This window comes from Rhodnius prolixus, unplaced genomic scaffold (assembly GCF_049639745.1).
Source record: "Rhodnius prolixus isolate KJV_2025 unplaced genomic scaffold, Rpr scaffold_8, whole genome shotgun sequence".
Lineage (NCBI taxonomy): Eukaryota > Metazoa > Arthropoda > Insecta > Hemiptera > Reduviidae > Rhodnius > Rhodnius prolixus.
Genome location: NW_027411593.1, coordinates 11,629,659 through 11,649,881, shown reverse-complemented (window position 1 = coordinate 11,649,881; position 20,223 = coordinate 11,629,659). Strand labels below are relative to the sequence as shown.

The following is a 20,223-nucleotide window of genomic DNA, read 5'->3' as shown; positions in this document are numbered from 1 at the left end:
ATGTTCATGTTACCTAGCGTCAAACACTGGAACTAGTACATATGTAATTACATCTTTCTAGTTTAAGCTATTTCCGCTAGATAGCATTGGCATGACCTTAATACGTCTATTTTTTTCCATTCCTAATTTTAAAGTAAGAACAGAATGTATAGAATTACTAATAAGATTGCCCAGTTTCTTTAATTTATATATAAAGACTTCAATTTCCTTCATTTAAATAGAGCAAACACCAAAATAACATATTTTTAAATTCCACTCTCTGCACAAGCTATGTACTCGTATAATAATGAAACTACTTTAATAATTATGGGACAATAATATTGGTAAAACAGGCGAGGAAAATTTTTAATAAATCTCCATAAGATGTATTGATATTTCACTATTTTCAAGTAACTAAAATTTTCATAAGTAAATCAATAAAAACTTACTTGACCTCAGCTGTTGATGCGCCAAAAAAAAAAAAAAAAAAAAAAAACACTATTTTTATAAGAAGTTGAAGATGTGGAGTAAAAGGTTGTCAACAAATCTAACGTTCCTCAGCCATGCTAATCCATTGTATCCGTCAATCAACACTAAGACTTCAATCTTCTGCAATTACTTTGTGCTAATATAAAAATACATTGAAGGTGACAATAAATTGGCTCAAAGGTGACTTCGTACTTGAATGCTCTGCTGACATACTTTTATCGGATGACAATATCACTTACTACTCACTAAAAACTTCACACATCTCGACACCGAAAATTTAAGTTTTACTGTTAATTTTGTCTCACCACAGGAATACTTTGCAATTTTTTCTAGAACAAAGCGTCTCAACCTATCTTTAGATTATTCAATATAGCGTTTTAAAATTATTTATATTTTAAATATGTTCAATATTCAATCAAAATAACGAAATTCATGTAAAAGTAATGAAGATTATGCCTTTTTTCTTTCTTAATGAAACTCTACATACAAAACTAGCCGACCTAATGAGTATAATATACGCTTGGCATAAAATTACAATGTTAGCAACCGAGAACAAGGAAATTCATGTAATAGTACTGAGGATTTAGCATTTTTCCTGAAACTCTACATACAAAACTAGCCGACCTAATGAGTATAATATACGCTTGGCATAAAATTACAATGTTAGCAACCGAGCACTAGGAAATTCATGTAATAGTACTGAGGATTTAGCATTTTTCCTGAAACTCTACATACAAAACTAGCCGACCTAATGAGTATAATTTACGCTTGGCATAAAATTACAATGTTAGCAACCGAGAACAAGGAAATTCATGTAATAGTATTGAGGATTTAGCATTTTTCCTGAAACTCTACATACAAAACTAGCCGACCTAATGAGTATAATATACGCTTGGCATAAAATTACAATGTTAGCAACCGAGAACAAGGAAATTCATGTAATAGTATTGAGGATTTAGCATTTTTCCTGAAACTCTACATACAAAACTAGCCGACCTAATGAGTATAATTTACGCTTGGCATAAAATTACAATGTTAGCAACCGAGAACAAGGAAATTCATGTAATAGTACTGAGGATTTAGCATTTTTCCTGAAACTCTACATACAAAACTAGCCGACCTAATGAGTATAATATACGCTTGGCATAAAATTACAATGTTAGCAACCGAGCACTAGGAAATTCATGTAATAGTACTGAGGATTTAGCATTTTTCCTGAAACTCTACATACAAAACTAGCCGACCTAATGAGTATAATTTACGCTTGGCATAAAATTACAATGTTAGCAACCGAGAACAAGGAAATTCATGTAATAGTACTGAGGATTTAGCATTTTTCCTGATACTCTACATACAAAACTAGCCGACCTAATGAGTATAATTTACGCTTGGCATAAAATTACAATGTTAGCAACCGAGAACAAGGAAATTCATGTAATAGTACTGAGGATTTAGCATTTTTCCTGAAACTCTACATACAAAACTAGCCGACCTAATGAGTACAATTTACGCTTGGCATAAAATTACAATGTTAGCAACCGAGAACAAGGAAATTAATGTAATAGTACTGAGGATTTAGCATTCTTCCTGAAACTCTACATACAAAACTAGCCGACCTAATGAGTATAATTTACGCTTGGCATAAAATTACAATGTTAGCAACCGAGAACAAGGAAATTCATGTAATAGTACTGAGGATTTAGCATTTTTCCTGAAACTCTACATACAAAACTAGCCGACCTAATGAGTATAATATACGCTTGGCATAAAATTACAATGTTAGCAACCGAGCACTAGGAAATTCATGTAATAGTACTGAGGATTTAGCATTTTTCCTGAAACTCTACATACAAAACTAGCCGACCTAATGAGTATAATATACGCTTGGCATAAAATTACAATGTTAGCAACCGAGAACAAGGAAATTCATGTAATAGTACTGAGGATTTAGCATTTTTCCTGAAACTCTACATACAAAACTAGCCGACCTAATGAGTATAATATACGCTTGGCATAAAATTACAATGTTAGCAACCGAGCACTAGGAAATTCATGTAATAGTACTGAGGATTTAGCATTTTTCCTGAAACTCTACATACAAAACTAGCCGACCTAATGAGTATAACATACGCTTGGCATAAAATTACAATGTTAGCAACCGAGAACAAGGAAATTCATGTAATAGTACTGAGGATTTAGCATTTTTCCTGAAACTCTACATACAAAACTAGCCGACCTAATGAGTATAATTTACGCTTGGCATAAAATTACAATGTTAGCAACCGAGAACAAGGAAATTCATGTAATAGTACTGAGGATTTAGCATTTTTCCCGAAACTCTACATACAAAACTAGCCGACCTAATGAATATAATTTACGCTTGGCATAAAATTACAATGTTAGCAACCGAGAACAAGGAAATTAATGTAATAGTACTGAGGATTTAGCATTCTTCCTGAAACTCTACATACAAAACTAGCCGACCTAATGAGTATAATTTACGCTTGGCATAAAATTACAATGTTAGCAACCGAGAACAAGGAAATTCATGTAATAGTACTGAGGATTTAGCATTTTTCCTGAAACTCTACATACAAAACTAGCCGACCTAATGAGTATAATATACGCTTGGCATAAAATTACAATGTTAGCAACCGAGCACTAGGAAATTCATGTAATAGTACTGAGGATTTAGCATTTTTCCTGAAACTCTACATACAAAACTAGCCGACCTAATGAGTATAATATACGCTTGGCATAAAATTACAATGTTAGCAACCGAGAACAAGGAAATTCATGTAATAGTACTGAGGATTTAGCATTTTTCCTGAAACTCTACATACAAAACTAGCCGACCTAATGAGTATAATATACGCTTGGCATAAAATTACAATGTTAGCAACCGAGCACTAGGAAATTCATGTAATAGTACTGAGGATTTAGCATTTTTCCTGAAACTCTACATACAAAACTAGCCGACCTAATGAGTATAATATACGCTTGGCATAAAATTACAATGTTAGCAACCGAGCACTAGGAAATTCATGTAATAGTACTGAGGATTTAGCATTTTTCCTGAAACTCTACATACAAAACTAGCCGACCTAATGAGTATAATATACGCTTGGCATAAAATTACAATGTTAGCAACCGAGCACTAGGAAATTCATGTAATAGTACTGAGGATTTAGCATTTTTCCTGAAACTCTACATACAAAACTAGCCGACCTAATGAGTATAACATACGCTTGGCATAAAATTACAATGTTAGCAACCGAGAACAAGGAAATTCATGTAATAGTACTGAGGATTTAGCATTTTTCCTGAAACTCTACATACAAAACTAGCCGACCTAATGAGTATAATTTACGCTTGGCATAAAATTACAATGTTAGCAACCGAGTACAAGGAAATTCATGTAATAGTATTGAGGATTTAGCATTTTTCCACTTTTTCCTGAAACTCTACATACAAAACTAGCCGACCTAAGTAGTATAATATACGCTTGGCATAAAATTACAATGTTAGCAACCGAGCACTAGGAAATTCCTGTAATAGTACTGAGGGTTTAGCATTTTTCCTGAAACTCTACATACAAAACTAGCCGACCTAATGAGTATAATTTACGCTTGGCATAAAATTACAATGTTAGCAACCGAGAACAAGGAAATTCATGTAATAGTACTGAGGATTTAGCATTTTTCCTGAAACTCTACATACAAAACTAGCCGACCTAATGAGTATAATTTACGCTTGGCATAAAATTACAATGTTAGCAACCGAGAACAAGGAAATTCATGTAATAGTACTGAGGATTTAGCATTTTTCCTGAAACTCTACATACAAAACTAGCCGACCTAATGAGTATAATATACGCTTGGCATAAAATTACAATGTTAGCAACCGAGAACAAGGAAATTCATGTAATAGTACTGAGGATTTAGCATTTTTCCTGAAACTCTACATACAAAACTAGCCGACCTAATGAGTATAATATACGCTTGGCATAAAATTACAATGTTAGCAACCGAGAACAAGGAAATTCATGTAATAGTACTGAGGATTTAGCATTTTTCCTGAAACTCTACATACAAAACTAGCCGACCTAATGAGTATAATTTACGCTTGGCATAAAATTACAATGTTAGCAACCGAGAACAAGGAAATTCATGTAATAGTACTGAGGATTTAGCATTTTTCCTGAAACTCTACATACAAAACTAGCCGACCTAATGAGTATAATTTACGCTTGGCATAAAATTACAATGTTAGCAACCGAGTACAAGGAAATTCATGTAATAGTATTGAGGATTTAGCATTTTTCCACTTTTTCCTGAAACTCTACATACAAAACTAGCCGACCTAATGAGTATAATTTACGCTTGGCATATAATTACAATGTTAGCAACCGAGCACTAGGAAATTCATGTAATAGTACTGAGGATTTAGCATTTTTCCTGAAACTCTACATACAAAACTAGCCGACCTAATGAGTATAATTTACGCTTGGCATATAATTACAATGTTAGCAACCGAGTACAAGGAAATTCATGTAATAGTATTGAGGATTTAGCATTTTTCCACTTTTTCCTGAAACTCTACATACAAAACTAGCCGACCTAAGTAGTATAATATACGCTTGGCATAAAATTGCTAATCTAAAATCATAGCCTAACTTCACGAAATTCCAACACGTGATAATTGGTAACAAAAAACATAAGGATGGTTGAATTGGAGGGTATTAATACTAATGAGTTTAAGGAGGAATAAATGGCCAAATAATTAACAAAGTCTCTACCAGGAGAGTAACAATAAAATCTATAGATGCTAATGATAAATATAGAGGGTCAGAGCAGAGTTCAAAAGTCTTCTTCCAAAAATATTCCGCACTAATGAAGAGTAGCAGGGAGTATTAATCAATTGAGATTATTATCGACTGGGTCTGTGACTGAAGGAACCTATTGTTTTTAGAAAGTCCATGTGATTCATTTTTTGGAGTATCAATTCACTGAAACCAATTGTGAGAATATACAAACTACAATAAATCCAATCAACATATTCGTAAAAAAAAGAATAGGAAAAAACAACAACTATAAGATTTTGTGACAACGAAAGAACCAATTTCAACAAACCCCAAATTGTCTAGAACAATTTCTTTTCTCCATTGACCGCTGAGCCATTTACTATTACATCCAAAATATTTGTAGGACTATTAAAATTTCACTCCTTCATCCATATCCACTTTGCCCATCCATAACGTCATCCTAGCCTATTAAAACTAATTCTTAAAACTAAGTGTTTTTTTTCCTGAACGAGAATTTAATTAAAAAAAATATTTTTCTTTATTTTCCCGTATGTAAAATATTTTATTAAAATAGCAGACTCGTTTGTCTATTTATCCATCTCAAGTGTGAAGTTGGCCACATCACTCTGTGTCAGGATTTGGCTCACTTCTCAAAGCTTCTTATTTACTCAATTCGTTTTAACCATTTTTGGCTTCCATATCATAGCTGCTTTTCCCTTGGTCATACAATTTAATGTCATACTGAAGTTTAATATTAAGAGGATCAGGGAGAAAAATAGTAAGAGATATCTTCTTTTTTTTTCTTTTAATGCGATATACAAACTTAAAGTATCTTAAAACTAACTTAATTAAACGAAGTTGGTTTTCCTCATCACAGCTTGGGATTAGCGTTACTTAAAACTAACTTCTAAGTAGCATTTCAATTTTTTAGTTTTCACTTCAAAGCTTGGTTCCACATCTTCATTATCATTGACGTTCTTCATTATCCTTGATCTCAGTTATTATCTGAACTGTACTTAAAACTAATTGTTTGGAACATGAATAGTTTAATTTGTTAGGTAAACTATAAAGTTATTTCAGTCAAACGTCACTAAATAAACTAGACTTAAACTAACGAAAGGCCTTCTTTAATATTTTTTTAAACAATTTTTCATATATATCTCGCGATATTGCAACAGATAACACTTTTATATTCTACAACCCTTTTAAAAAGGTCACAATTTTTAGTTTGTAGTCATTTCGCTTATCGTTAATGAACTATGAACATTGTTTCAAAGTTAGTTCAAATTTATTTGTAAAGTTTAATTAAATTTGGAAAAAAATTTAATTGAAGCTATATTTGAGCTTTGAGACGTGGACTGTCTCTGTTAGCCTACTCCCGGGAGTAGTTGCCCAGGGAGCACCTCGAGGAGGTAGAGAACAGATTTCGCTCCCCAAAAATTACCTACCAATTATCGCAATAACTAAAAGGTTAAGGATTATCTTTTCTTATTAATGCAATGTACAAATTTAAAATCTAGATATTGTCTTTAAAAATTGAGAAGTTTTAATATTAGCAGTATCGAAGTGTAATGGAAGAACCTTGACAGTTATAGTAAGAGAAAATCATGTGACAGTTCTCTTGAATTTTTTTTGTTTATGATTTAGTGATTGAGATAGAAGTCACTGAATCAAACTCAAGTGAATCAAAGTAAATATGTTATTCGTTCACAGGAACAGTATAAAGAAATAAGAAATTATTTTAAACATTATTATAACTACTTCTAAGAAGGTTTTATAAAAATGATTTTATATTTAAAATTTAAAAATACTTTCAATTGATTTTAACATATTTCATATTGTTAAATATTAAATATATAATTGCTACACTGTCTTTCTGAAAAGTGGGGACCCATGATTCTAGAAGTTTCCCTCCATTTGTACCGTACATTTCTTTTGTTGTGTTGTAACTGTAGGTAATAAAGAACAAAAGTGGTATACTTTGGTTCTTTAAATAGTGTTTTGGTTTTTTGCAGTAAATATATTGAATTTTAACAGAAATACAGTCTAGAGGTGTACAAGACTGCAGACTGTTTCATTTGGAAAACGTTGTGAAATATGAGTGCTCTGTTTCCCAGTTTAATCACCTAGCAATCTACATTTTCTTTTTAAGAATTTAGGAAAGTAAGTAATAGATTTTCTTTGATTTTTTAGAAAACATTAAGAATTGTAAGTCTAGTTTGACTGAATTAAAAAAAAAAAATGCATTAAAATGAGCATATGTTCTGTTACTGCAAATTGTTCGTGTTGTTAGGCTAGGGTACCCGCAGGGACGTTAAGATCCCGAAAGAAGTGGCTAGTCCACTTCACCCTTACGGGAGGTTTTATCGTTAATGAAAATCTTTGTATTTATAAAGTAAATTAAATTTGGAAACATTTTAATGAAAGCTATTTTTGAGCTATGAAAAGTGTACTGTCTCTGTTAGCCTACTCCCGGGAGTAGTTGCCCAGGGAGCACCTCGAGGAGGTAGAGATCAGTTTTCGCTCCCCAAAGAACGCCTTTCTACCCACATCCGCATTCTAGTTGGTCATTTAAGCAGGCATAGGGATTCGTAGAACTCCATACAATGGAGTTTGAAAAATGGATTGGGATAAAATTGGAGGAAAAGGGAATAGAATAAGAATATCGTTTAGTGATTGAGGGATATACAGGGAGATCTGTCTGAATAGACCAATGACAAGAATGAATTAAACCTAGATTTCTAGGTTATGTATAGGATGGGGCTATTAGGGAAATAGGGGTATTATAAGAAAGGCGTTCGGAAAAAAAAGGTTTTTGGACTGGTGGGTAATTGGGCTTACAAAAAGATACAGACTTGAAGAAAACAAAGTCTGCAAAACCAAGAACGAAAACGAAATTCAAGAAAGAACAAGAAGACGATTAACAACTGAAACCTCAGCCTGAAATTAAACAAATCAACCAAGAAACTAAAGATTTTAAAACAATGAAACGTATAATGTATAAAATCGGAGCCAGTGTGCATCCGAGATAAATCTACCACAATCATTAATTAGTCGGTATATTTGATTCACATTTAGTATTAAAAAACCGAGTAAAAACATTGTTAGTGGCCACTAAAATGTTTTAAAAAATTATAATTCCAAGTATTCACCTAAATGAGGTGAGTAGTGAACATGCAATTAGTGAAATGATTTAATTTTTTCATGCATTATTATCATGCTATTAGTTACACCATATTAATTAAAAATGAAAATGTAAAATAAGTGGAATTATAATTAAAATTGAAGCGAAAGATTATACTAGAAAATTTGTAAAAGTAAGTGTTTCAATTGTTAATAATAGAACTCCTAAAGATTTTCGACTGACTACAAAGCTATTAATGTAGAAACAATATTGATTGCTTTGAGAATGCTATCAATAATAAATAAAAAAGATCATCTACCCTTAGACGAATTTGAAATGAAACCATCCTGACAAGTTTCAGGGGTTTACTTGCCCAACTAACAACTAATCCTAACCTAACTTACAAACTAGATACTATAGCCATCCATAGAAATTTCTAAGATATGGTTTCTTGATATATGGCAAGGGCTCACTTGCCCAACTTACAACTAAGCTTAACCTAACTTACAAACTAGATACTTTAGTTATCCATTGAAATTCCTAAGATATGATTTCTTCTTATATGGCAGGGGCATACTGCCAAACTTACAACTAAGCTTAACCTAACTTACAAACTAGATACTTTAGACATCGATTGAAATTCCCAAGATATGGTTTCTTCTTATATGGCAGGGACATACTGCCCAACTTACAACTAAGCTTAACCTAACTTACAAACTAGATAATTTAGTCATCGATTGAAATTCCTAAGATATTGTTTCTTCTTATATCGCAGGGGTTTACTTGCCCAACTAACAACTAATCTTAACCTAACTTACAAACTAGATACTATAGCCATCCATTGAAATTCCTAAGATATGGTTTCTTGATATATGGCCGGGGCTCACTTGCTCAACTTACAACTAAGCTTAACCTAACTTACAAACTAGGTACTTTAGTTATCGATTGAAATTCCTAAGATATGGTTTCTTCTTATATGGCAGGGGCATATTGCCCAACTTACAACTAAGCTTAACCTAACTTACAAACTAGATAATTTAGTCATCCATTGAAATTCCTAAGATATAGTTTCTTCTGATATGGCAAGGGCTCACTTGCCCAACTTACAACTAAGCTTAACCTAACTTACAAACTAGATACTTTAGTTATCCATTGAAATTCCTAAGATATGATTTCTTCTTATATGGCAGGGGCATACTGCCAAACTTACAACTAAGCTTAACCTAACTTACAAACTAGATACTTTAGACATCGATTGAAATTCCCAAGATATGGTTTCTTCTTATATGGCAGGGACATACTGCCCAACTTACAACTAAGCTTAACCTAACTTACAAACTAGATAATTTAGTCATCGATTGAAATTCCTAAGATATGGTTTCTTCTTATATCGCAGGGGTTTACTTGCCCAACTAACAACTAATCTTAACCTAACTTACAAACTAGATACTATAGCCATCCATTGAAATTCCTAAGATATGGTTTCTTGATATATGGCCGGGGCTCACTTGCTCAACTTACAACTAAGCTTAACCTAACTTACAAACTAGGTACTTTAGTTATCGATTGAAATTCCTAAGATATGGTTTCTTCTTATATGGCAGGGGCATATTGCCCAACTTACAACTAAGCTTAACCTAACTTACAAACTAGATAATTTAGTCATCCATTGAAATTCCTAAGATATAGTTTCTTCTGATATGGCAGGGGCATACTGCCGAACTTACAACTAAGCTTAACCTAATTTACATACTAGATAATTTAGTCATGTATTGAAATTTTTAAGATATGGTTTCTTCTTATATGGCAGGGGCCCACTTGCCCAACTTAGAACTAAGGCATCGTATAAACTAATTACTAAGGCACCTGTAGAGGTTCATTAGATGTTTCTTCTAATATGGATGGTGCATACTGCCCAACTTACTACTACGCTAACTAAAAACTATTTACTATCTCACTAAACTAACTGCAGATGATGTGAATTAAAAACAGAACTCATTGGACTAATATCGTATACTAGACAATAAACTGAAATCATTCTGTTCCCATACAAACTAATCACGTGTGGCTTTTATTAAGATTCCAATGATATGGGTTTCATCTAATATTGAGGGTGTATTTCGTCCAACTTACAGCTAACTTAACTTACTAACTAATCATGTTCAGCACACTTCGATATTCTAATGATATGGGTTTTGCCTGTCCTGAAGGAGTATTTTGCCCGACTTGTAGCTAACTTAACTTACTAACTACTAATCACTTTTGGCAGCCATTGAGATTTCTAAGATTTCGCTTTCATTTGAATTTGAGGGTGCATATGGTTTACTCCTAAATTACTTAATTACTTACAAGTGATGTGAACACCAATAGGTGAAGTCTTAAAATATAAACGCGAACTTTTAAAGCTTGATCTAAAGCATTACTTTATAAACTAAACATCTGTCACATCCAATATTATTCGTAAAATGTGAATTTGGTTAGGTAACGTTTGCGATTCAAAAGATATTAGATTCATCTGACATAAATGGTTCATTTCTCCTGTCTTGTAGCCAAGTTAACTTAGAGCTGATTTCAGCTAGCACCCATTGGGATTCCAATCATATAGCTTTCTTCTGTCATGATAGCTAAAAATTCCTCATCTTATAACTAAGTAAACTTAAAAACTAATTATTATTCTATTCTAATTTTTGCTAGGCTGGAGTTTCATAAGACGTGGATTCACGTAAGGCGGTGGTTTGGATTAGTTCCATGATCTAGCTGCATAGCAGAAATAACAGCCTACAAAGAATCTATGAACCAACGAACATCAAAGAATCATAAAAAAGAGGTATCAGGTTTACTTCCATTAACTATCTACATAACGAAAGTAACTGCCTTTAAAGATACAATTAATTTACAATGGACCACTTTTGTCTGAAGAAGAGCTATCGAGAATTCACAAAGAACACAAACCAAACAAAACGAAGCTCTGTGTTCGCCTAACAATCTAGTCAGATATCGCAGATCAAGGTCAAAGTAAACACAAAAATGAAAGAAGTACATGAGTTTTTAAATATTTGATTACTAACACGTTTAAAATTTACATTAACCCTAATAACAAAAATACTTTTATTTAACTTCTCAGTTTCGAATCTAAAAAAAGGATTTCATCTATTTAGTGTTTAACCCCTATGGATTGTTAATCTACTGCAGCGAAAACAAGTCCATGAACATTAAACTCTCAACAGAAAGAAACTCTATCCCAAAACATTAAATTCAAAACGTTAAACGTAATAAATAAAAGCACATTTTTTGAAATTATTTAGAATTTAAATTCTACTTAAATGTTTAATCAAAATTATAATATACGCATAGAACCGTACAAATAGATGGTTTGAGACTGAAGCATTCAATTCGAAGTAAGACAAGCAATTTCACTGAATTAGAACTCATACATACTCTGCGCCCTGTTCTGCTTGGCACATTAATGACAGTAGATTAATTGTTCGGCGACATATGTCGTATATAGTTGTTCTAGAGATCACATACTATCGAAATAAGCGGTTACCGATTTAGTTTCGTTTGCCACACCGTTATTATTTCTCGAACACGCTCCGCGCCGAATAATCTTTTAAGCTCTTTAAAATAAAATAGTAACTCGGACGATGGATATTTCATACCGAATGTTTTAACATTCACGGATTATCTAAATACCCGGATATCCGATTTTATCGTTCCCTAGAAGACCCGCTAATACAAATCGCACCGTTTTATTTTATATTAGCCCGGATATTAGTTGTATGGTACCATACTTTTAAAATATATCGTATTAGTAGTGAACTCTAGAAGAATTAAGTGTCACGTTTAAGCTAGCAATTATTTTTTTATTAACGTGCAAAAAGCGTTAGGTGCAGATAGTTTTAGAGGAATAAAAGAGTAAAATTGCTTGTCTGGAAATTAGCTTCAAATTCACTTATCTTTTATTCGAAGTTGGGGTAAGAGCTAGTTTTATGCAGGTTAGTAACATAATGTAATAGGAGTAAGAATTTTATACAAATTAGGTTAGGTATCTATTAAAACTGCATCTCACAACACCTGAACTTTTTCAATGAATGTAAACTGAGTTGATGGCCTTTAAATGTGCTTAAAACTATACCTACTTCTATAACTAATTCGTTAAAACTATACCTACTTCTATAAGTAATTCTTAAAACTATACCTATTTCTATAACTAGTTCTTAAAAATATACCTACTTCTATTAATAATTCATAAAACTATACCTACTTCTATAACTAATTCTTAAAACTATACCTACTTCTATAACTAATGCTCTACTTAAACTAAACGACAACTAAAAATTTAACTAAAACTAGTGCCATCCAACAGTTTTTATTGTCACTTATGATATAGTCAGTTTCAATTCTTACTACCTAATACATAAGGGAAAGATTCACTAAGAAAAGTTTAAACAGGTATCAAAGCTGAACTTTACGAAATTCCAACTGTGTCAATACTTATGAGTTTCAGGAGGAATAAATGTCTAAATAATTAACAGTCAGTGCCATGAGACAAATAATAAAATACATAAATGCTAATGATAAATATGGAGGGTCAATACTAATAAGAACATAGTTTACAAATCTGCTTCCCAAAATATTCAATGATGAGCAGCAGTGATTATAATTCAATTGAGATTAATAATCGACTGGGTATGGAACACTAGGAAAGAATTGTTTTTATAAAGTCCATGTGAATCATTTTTTGGAGTATCAATTCAACTAATAGCACTCAAAGCAAATGCGAGATTATACAAACTACAATAGATCCAATAAATAAAAAAAATAACTAAGATTTTGTAACAACGAAAGGACCAATTTCAACAAACACCAAATATTCTTTTCTCCATTGACCGTTAAGCCATCTACCATTACATCCAAAATATTTGTTGGACTTCCATTCCATTCCTTCATCCATATCCACTTTGCTCATCCATGACGTCATCCCAGCCTCATTAAAACTAATTCTTAAAACTAAGTTTTTTTTTTACCTGGATGAGAATTTTAAAAACATGTCACATATGTAAAATTATTGTAGAGTTGGATTCCTCTCTCTATTTATCCATCCCCTGTGTGACATCAAAATTGGTACATATGCGAATCATATAACTTCGTATTATATTACACCGTTTTCACATCACAGCTTCTGGTTTATACTTACTTAAGAGTTAGTAAACTAACTAATTTATCTACGTTTGAAATATTTTTTGGTGTTCACATCACCTCAAAAAGATTATAACTATCTTATAAAACTAACTAACTAAATTACGTTTGAAAAAATATTGGTTTCCACATCACTGCATCAGAATTATAACTATTATTTGAAACTAGGGAACTTAATTACTGAACGATGTTTGGTTTCCTCATCACAGCATTAGCGCTAGCGTTTTCTTAAAACTAGCTTATAGCTAACTATGGATTAAATTATGAATTTTTTCCACATCAGACCTTAGGTCTAGCGTTTCTTATAACTAACTTATTAATAATAAGCATTTATATGGTATTTGGCTTCCTTATCGCAGCTTGGAATTAGCGCTTCTTTAACTAATATCTTATAACTAATTAACAACTAAACAATAATAAGTGCCCAGAATAGTTTAAGCTTTTTTCTAAAATTAACTTATGTTAACAAAATTTTTTGTTTTCACATCACTGCATCACACTTATAGCTACAAATTTACTAAATTAATTAATTTAAAACTATGTTTGACTTCCACATCACTGAGTTTCGGGATTTGGCTCACTTCTATAGTTTCTTAGTTATTTAATTCGTATTAACCATTTTTGGCTTCCATATCATAGCTGCTTTGCCCTTGGTCATAAAATTTAATGTCATACTGGTGCTTAATATCAAGAAGATTAGGGAGAAAAATAGTAAAAGATATCTTTTTTTTCTTTTTTTTAAATACAATGTACAAACTTAAAGTCTCTTAAAACTAACTTAATTAAACGAAGTTGGTTTTCCTCATCACAGCTTGGGATTAGCGTTACCTAAAACTAACTTATAACTAAGTAGCATTTAAATTTTTTGGTTTCCACATCAAAGCTTCATTCCATGTCTTCATTATCATTGACGTTCTTCATTATCCTTGATCTTATTAATTATCTTAACTATACTTAAAACTAATTGTTTGGAACATGAATAGTTTAATTTGTTAGTAAACTATAAAGTTGTTTCAGTGTAACGTCACTAAATAAACTACACTTAAACTAACAAAAGGCCTTCTTTATTTGTTTATTCTGTCATGAAGTATCGCTATGTATATATTTTTCTGTTTATCACTTTTACTTGTTTTTGTAAATAAACCATTATTGATTTTAAAAGAACGCTGATTCTTATATTAGTACAGAAATTGTATATTTAGCTGGCAATGAATTTTTCGCTAGTTAATTTAAGTTTCGATCATAAAAGGAAAAAGGCAAATTTAAGTGAAAAGCTGATATCAATACAGAAAAAAGTTGAAAAAAATTAAACACGCTTGCTCTAGAAATAACTTGACGAAATATTATTAGTTTTATTTCGAGTTCGAACTGGAGCAGTTGAGGTATATTTGTTTTAGCCATTTTTCATATATATCTCGAAACTTTCGCGAAACTGCACGAGATAACACTTTCATATTCTACAAACCTTTTAAAACAGTTCTAATTTATCATTTCGCTTATCGTTGATGAATATATTTTTATTTATAAAGTTTAATTAAATTTGGAAAAAATTTAAATTGAAGCTACATTTGAGCTTTGTAACGTGTACTGTCTCTGTTAGCCTACTCCCGGGAGTAGTTGCCCAGGGAGCACCTCGAGGAGGTAGAGATCAGTTTTCGCTCCCCAAAGAACGCCTTTCTACCCACATCCGCATTCTAGTTGGTCATTTAAGCAGGCATAGGGATACGTAGAACTCCATACAATGGAGTTTGAAAAATGGATTGGGATAAAATTGGAGGAAAAGGGAATAGAATAAGAATATCGTTTAGTGATTGAGGGATATACAGGGAGATCTGTCTGAATAGACCAATGACAAGAATGAATTAAACCTAGATTTCTAGGTTATGTATAGGATGGGGCTATTAGGGAAATAGGGGTATTATAAGAAAGGCGTTCGGAAAAAAAAGGTTTTTGGACTGGTGGGTAATTGGGCTTACAAAAAGATACAGACTTGAAGAAAACAAAGTCTGCAAAACCAAGAACGAAAACGAAATTCAAGAAAGAACAAGAAGACGATTAACAACTGAAACCCCAGTCAGAAATTAAACAAATCAACCAAGAAACAAAAGATTTTAAAACAATGAAACGTGTAATGTATAAAATCGGAGCCAGTGTTTTTTTGTCACGAAGTGTTGTGCCGGATGTGTATCCGAGATAAATCTAACACAATAATTAATTAGTCGGTAAATTTGATTCACATTTAGTCTTAAAAAACTGAGTAAAAACATTGTTAGTGGTCACCAAAATGTTTTAAGTAATTATAATTCCAAGTATTCATTTAGGTGAGTAGTGAACATGCAATTAGTGAAATGATTTAATTTTTTCATGCATTATTATCATGCTATTAGTTACACCATATTAATTGAAAATGAAAATGTAAAATAAGTGGAATTATAACTATTATTAAAATACAAGATTGTAATAGAAATTTGTAAAAGTAAGTGAATTAATTATTAAAAATAAAAGTCCAAAAAATTTCCGACTGACTACAAAGCTATTAATGTAGAAACAATAAGACTGCAATGAGAATGATATCAATAATAACTAGAAAAGACCATCTATCCTTAGACGAATTTGAAATGAAACCATCCTGACAAGTTTCACAGTAACCAGCGAACACTTCTAACCTGTTTTCTTCCTCCAATCAATGTCACTCTTAACCTAAATACAACCTTCCTTTTAAGATTAAAACGAAGATTAATTAATAAAAATATATTGCCGGGAAATATACTCTATCTGTTCCAAAAGAAAAAAAGCCACTTAAAAGCACCAATAATGCTAAGCGTTGAAAAACAAATACAAGTGAAATTTAAACATATACCAATACAACAAGAGCACTTCAACAGTCTACAAAACAAAATAGAAGTGTTCACTCAAATTAGTTTAAGTTTTGTATTTATTAGATGATTAAAGTCAGTTTGTAACTAAATAAACTATTTGTTCCAAACAATTTCCTTAAAATACTACTTATCAACTACATTGAGATCCACTAATGAGGTTCCTAAGATATGGTTTCTTCTGATATGGCAGGGGCATACTGCCCAGCTTACAACTAAGCTTAATCTAGCTTACAAACTAGATGATTTAGTCATCCATTGAAATTCCTTTGATATGGTTTCTTCTTATGTGGAAGGACTCACTTGCCCAACTTACAACTAAGCTTAACCTAACTTAAAAACTAGATAATTCAGCCATCCATTGAAATTCCTAAGATATGGTTTCTTCTTATATGGCAGGAGCTCACTTGTCCAACTTACAACTAAGCCCAACCTAACTTATAAACGATAATTTAGTCATCCATTGAAATTCCTATGATATGGTATCTTCTTGTATAGTAGGGGCCCACTTGTCCAACTTACAACTAAGCCTAACCTAACTTACAAACTAGAAAATTTAGCCATCCATTGAAATTCCTAAGATATGTTTTCTTCCTATATGGCACGGGCTCACTTGCCCAACTTACAACTAAGCCTAACCTAACTTACAAACTAGATAATTTAGTCATCCATTGAAATTCCTAAGATATGGTTTCTTCTTATATGACAGGGGCATACTGCACAACTTACAACTAAGCTTAACCTAACTTACAAACTAAATAATTTAGCCATCCATTGAAATTCCTAAGATATGTCTTCTTCTTATATGGCAGAGGCACACTTGCTCAATTTACATCTAAGCTTAACTTAACTTATAAACTAGATATTTAGCCATCCTTTGAAATTCTTAAGATATGGTTTCTTCTTATATGGCAGGGGCACACTTGCCCAACATACAACTAAACTTAACCTAACTTACAAACTAGTATTTTAGCCATCCATTGAAATTCCTTTGTTATGGTTTCTTCGTATATGGCAGGGGCATACTGCCCAACTTACAACTAAGCTTAACCTAACTTACAAACTAGATATTTTAGCCATCCGTTGAAATTCCTTTGTTATGGTTTCTTCGTATATGACAGGGGCTCACTTGCCCAACTTACAATTAAGCTTAACCTAACTTATAAACTAGATATTTTAGCCATCCATTGAAATTCCTTTGTTATGGTTTCTTCTTATATGGCAGGGGCACACTTGCCCAACATACAACTAAACTTAACCTAACTTACAAACTAGATAATTTAGTCATCCATTGAAATTCCTAAGATATGGTTTCTTCTTATATGACAGGGGCATACTGCACAACTTACAACTAAGCTTAACCTAACTTACAAACTAAATAATTTAGCCATCCATTGAAATTCCTAAGATATGTCTTCTTCTTATATGGCAGAGGCACACTTGCTCAATTTACATCTAAGCTTAACTTAACTTATAAACTAGATATTTAGCCATCCTTTGAAATTCTTAAGATATGGTTTCTTCTTATATGGCAGGGGCACACTTGCCCAACATACAACTAAACTTAACCTAACTTACAAACTAGTATTTTAGCCATCCATTGAAATTCCTTTGTTATGGTTTCTTCGTATATGGCAGGGGCATACTGCCCAACTTACAACTAAGCTTAACCTAACTTACAAACTAGATATTTTAGCCATCCGTTGAAATTCCTTTGTTATGGTTTCTTCGTATATGACAGGGGCTCACTTGCCCAACTTACAATTAAGCTTAACCTAACTTATAAACTAGATATTTTAGCCATCCATTGAAATTCCTTTGTTATGGTTTCTTCTTATATGGCAGGGGCACACTTGCCCAACATACAACTAAACTTAACCTAACTTACAAACTAGATATTTTAGCCATCCATTGAAATTCCTTTGTTATGGTTTCTTCTTATATAACAGGGGCTCACTTGCCCAACTTACAACTAAGCTTAACCTAACTTATAAACTAGATATTTTAGCCATCCATTGAAATTCCTTTGTTATGGTTTCTTCGTATATGGCAGGGGCTCACTTGCCCAACTTACAACTAAGCTTAACCTAACTTACAAACTAGATATTTTAGCCATCCGTTGAAATTCCTAAGATATGTCTTTTTCTTATATGGCAGGGGCACACTTGCTCAACTTACATCTAAGCTTAACTTAACTTATAAACTAGATATTTAGCCATCCTTTGAAATTCTTAAGATATGGTTTCTTCTTATATGGCAGGGGCACACTTGCCCAACATACAACTAAACTTAACCTAACTTACAAACTAGATATTTTAGCCATCCGTTGAAATTCCTAAGATATAGTTTCTTCTTATATGGCAGGGGCTCACTTGCCCAACTTACAACTAAGCTTAACACAACTTACAAACAAGATAATTTAGTCATCCATTGAAATTCCTTTGATACGGTTTCTTCTTATATGGCTGGTGCACACTTGCCCAACTTACAACTAAACTTAACCTAACTTACAGACTAGATAATTTAGTCATCCATTGAAATTCCTTTGATATGGTTTCTTCTCATATGGCAGGGGCTCACTTGCCTAACTTACAACTAAGATTAAACTAACTTACAAACTAGATAATTTGATCATCCATTGAAATTCCTAAGATAGTTTCTTCTTATATGGCAGAGGCACACTTGCTCAACTTACAACTAAGCTTAACCTAACTTATAAACTAGATTTTTAGCCATCCTTTGAAATTCTTAGGATATGGTTTCTTCTTATATAGCAGGGGCTCACTTGCCCAACTTACAACTAAGCTTAACCTAACTTACAAACTAGATAATGTAGCCATCCATTGAAATTCCTAAGATATGTTTTCTTCCTATATGGCAGGGGTTCACTTGCCCAACTTACAACTAAGCTTAACCTAACTTATAAACTAGATATTTAGCCATCATTTGAAATTCTTAAGATATGGTTTCTTCTTATATGGCAGAGGCTCACTTGCCCAATTTACAACTGAGCTTAACCTAACTTACAAACTAGATAATTTGATCATCCATTGAAATTCCTATGATAGTTTCTTCTATATGGCAGGTCTCACTTGCCCAACTTACAACTAAGCTTAACCTAACTTACAAACTAGATAATTTAGCCATCCATTGAAATTCCTAAGATATGTTTTCTTCCTATATGGCAGGGGCTCACTTGCCCTACTTATAACTAAGCCTAACCTAACTTACAAACTAGATACTTTAGCCATCCATTGAAATTCCTAAGATATGTTTTCTTCCTATATGGCAGGGGCTCACTTGCCCTACTTATAACTAAGCCTAACCTAACTTACATACTAGATACTTTAGCCATCCATTGAAATTCTTCAGATATGGTTTCTTCTTATATGGCAGAGGCACACTTGCTCAACTTACAACTAAGATTAAACTAACTTACAAACTAGATAATTTGATCATCCATTGAAATTCCTAAGATAGTTTCTTCTTATATGGCAGGGGCACACTTGCTCAACTTACAACTAAGCTTAACCTAACTTATAAACTAGATTTTTATCCATCCTTTGAAATTCTTAAGATATGGTTTCTTCTTATATAGCAGGGGCTCACTTGCCCAACTTACAACTAAGCTTAACCTAACTTACAAACTAGATAATGTAGCCATCCATTGAAATTCCTAAGATACGGTTTCTTCTTATATGGCAGGGGCACACTTGCTCAACTTACAACTAAGATTAAACTAACTTACAAAC

The 20,223-nt window shown here is 32.4% G+C and overlaps 1 long non-coding RNA gene across 1 annotated transcript in view; it reads left to right on the top strand.

Annotated features, from left to right (window-relative positions):
• The first annotated feature begins 7,015 nt into the window (after window positions 1-7,015).
• The window catches only part of LOC141450857 (uncharacterized), an 89,056-nt gene continuing 75,848 nt past the window's right edge, over window positions 7,016-20,223 (top strand). Inside the window, exons 1-2 of the long non-coding RNA XR_012456365.1 lie at window positions 7,016-7,435; window positions 11,091-11,223. This is a non-coding gene — a long non-coding RNA (uncharacterized lncRNA). The remainder of the gene's footprint in view (window positions 7,436-11,090; window positions 11,224-20,223) is intronic.